This window comes from Alligator mississippiensis, chromosome 8, assembly GCF_030867095.1.
Source record: "Alligator mississippiensis isolate rAllMis1 chromosome 8, rAllMis1, whole genome shotgun sequence".
NCBI classification, from domain to species: Eukaryota; Metazoa; Chordata; order Crocodylia; family Alligatoridae; genus Alligator; species Alligator mississippiensis.
The window spans coordinates 46415762-46418607 of record NC_081831.1 but is presented as its reverse complement, the minus strand read 5'-3'; the positions used below and the strand labels follow the sequence as shown (position 1 = coordinate 46418607).

The window sequence follows — 2846 nt, the reverse complement described above, 5'->3', positions numbered from 1 at the left end:
TTTGAACGCTTAATTGGTGCTAGAGATTATAAAACCCTGCTTAAGAGAAGGGATTAGCAAAACGAGTTTGGGGCGTACCTCTGTTGCTGTTCTGGGTGGGAGACTGGGGAATGTGAGGCTGTAAAACACAACAACAGTTTTCTACATCTAATGTATTTTAGCATTTGCTTTAGTGTCTTGGATATCTTATCACATACATATAGGGTTTTTTTGTAAAGATAAAACAATGAGACTTAATGGTCATTAGAAATGATAAAAATCCTTCTTAGGAGAAGGGGTAACAAAATAAACTAGTAAAATATTGTAAAAGTTTTAATGGAAATAAAGACTAAATTTAAAAACATATATTCTCACAGCTTTTGTATGGTATGGTTGGGGTGGGGTGGGGTGGGGTGGGGTGGGGGTCTTGTTATAAAGATAAAACAGACCTCAAAAAAAAAAAAATAAAAGATGACCATAAGTTATCTCTTACCAAAAGGCCTGCTGTAAAGATAAGGCCGACAAGGCATAATGGGCACTGGATATGATAAGAAACACTTCTTAGAAGAAAGTTTAACAAAATAAACTAATAAATATTATAAAAGTTTTTAAGGGAAATAAAGACTGAATTTTAAAATATATATTCTGACAGATTGTGTATGGTATAGGGGTGGTGGGGGTGTGTATCATAAAGATAAAAAAACAAGCGGCCTGGTGTGTCCAGATCGCCACAAGTTTTAAGACTAAAAGGGAGTGGAGGTGTCTTTTAGTGCTGACTATTTTAATACAATTATATTTTACTTTATACATACACTATTTTCTGGTCGACAATGCATAATGGTCACTGGATATTATAAGAAACACTTCTTAGAAGAAGGATTAACAAAATAAACTAATAAAATATTATAAAAGTTTTTAAGGGAAATAAAGACTGAATGTAAAAAGATATATTCTCACAGATTGTGTTATGGTATAGGGGTGATGGGGGTGTGTGTTATAAAGATAAAAAAGAGGCCCGGTGTGTCCAGATCACCACATTTTTTAAGACTAAAAAGGGGTGGGTTGTCTTTTAGTGCTGACTATTTTAATACAGTTATATTTTACTTTATACATGCACCATTTTCCTTAATCTATTATTTAATTTTTAATACAGAGGACTTACTTATTGTATCATTTCATTTATATTACAGAGAGCTTATCAGGTGGGGAAGCCCCAGGCCATTTTACCACAATAAGGTAAAAATTATTTTAAAAGGATCGGGCTATTTGTGGCAGTGTTGCTATAATCACACTAAGTTATAACAACTGTTTGTTTTCAAACAGAACCTCTTCTTCTAAAATAGAAAAGCAGAACAAGCACATACAGTCATGTTTTTACCCAGTAGTAAAAGGTAATTTTTCTGAAACTGTGTGTTTCCTGTGGGAGGAGAATCTGTGTGTAGGGGTTAAGCAAATTTTAAATTTACAGTGTGTGAGGAAAGTGAATTCTCAATGCTGAGATATAAATGTTATATTTCCTAAGTGATCACACGCACCACACCTGAAGAAGAGCAGGGACCTGGGCAGAGACCTCTAAAAGCACAGCCTGCAGATCATAACACCCAAGGATCAGAAGACGGACGGGACAGAACAGAAGGGTACGATTCCTCGGAGGAAAACAAGCCACATACCTCTGAGAAACTCACCTGTAAAAAGACTAGGATTCACACACCCAAAACAGGTGATCTGAACCCTGTGAATAAGAAACCCAGGGCTGCTTGCTTGCACAATTTACAAAAAGAGGAGAGTCGTTCTCCTTTTTTGAAAGATCATAATTATTGTGAAAAAAAAAAAGAGGGTGGGTTTTCAAGGTGGGTATAAACACCCTGTCTTGAAAGATCATGATTATTGTGAAAAAAAAGAAGGGGGTTTGGAGTGGTACACACAGGCGTATACGTCTCAGAAAGAGTGTGCAGAGCCCTTTGAAAGATCATGATTATTGTGAAAAAAAAGAGGGGGATTTGGAGTGGTACACGCAGGCGTATACATCTCAGAAAGAGTGTGCAGAGCGCTTTGAAAGATCATGATTACTACCAGCGCAAAAGGGTAAATTTTACTCAGAGAGGAGGTAGTCTGTGTAATTCGGACAGCAGGCGTAGTCTGTATCATAAGAGGGGGAGTCATGGTAAACGTGGGGGTAAAAATGGTTGGCCAACCAGCAACTGGCTTGCGGGGAAAAAAGTAAGGGCCTGGTTAAAGAAGAGCGTGGGGAAGGCTAAACACCGTTTGAGGAAAAAAAAAAAAGAGAGATCCCCTAGGGATCCCTCAAACACTTCTCCTCCTATCAGTCCTGACCCTTCACCAGAACCCCCGGAGCCAGAGAGAGGGGATGGAAAACATGGTTTAGGAACCCCTTTAGAGGGTCCCTCAAATGTACCCCAGACACCCAGATCGGACCTTCCACCAGAACCCACAGAACCAGAGAGGGGAGATGGTGACTATGGTTTAGGAAGCCCCTTAGAGGGTCCCTCAAATGTTCCCAGACCTTCCTCACCACCAAGACCTGAGGGGTCAGAGGGTTGGAATAACGAATCTGTTGTAGAAGACAGTTTAGAGGACCCCTTAAGTGCCCCCCGGTCTCCTGAGTCATCAGAGGATGTTTTACCGGATGTACATATGGTGCGGGTGAGAAGGCAAGAGTGGTCTGTAGCCAGGTTTGGAGGCATGAGGTACACTGAGGAGTTCCGTTTTGTGAATCTGGAGCGTGTGCCGTTACACGTGGCATACGAAGCCATAACCCATGGGGTGGAAGAAATTGTAGCAGAACTCCGCCAGAGATTCACAGGCAACGATTATGCCCAGTTACGTTTTCAGGCAGATAGTTTGTC

At 40.2% G+C, this 2846-nt stretch overlaps 1 long non-coding RNA gene across 1 annotated transcript; it reads left to right on the top strand.

The window, feature by feature from the left end:
- The first annotated feature begins 1111 nt into the window (after positions 1-1111).
- Positions 1112-1645, top strand: LOC132252214 (uncharacterized). The gene is made up of 3 exons (XR_009464113.1): positions 1112-1215; positions 1303-1370; positions 1502-1645. It is a non-coding gene; the product is annotated as an uncharacterized LOC132252214 (long non-coding RNA).
- Positions 1646-2846: the final 1201 nt, after the last annotated feature.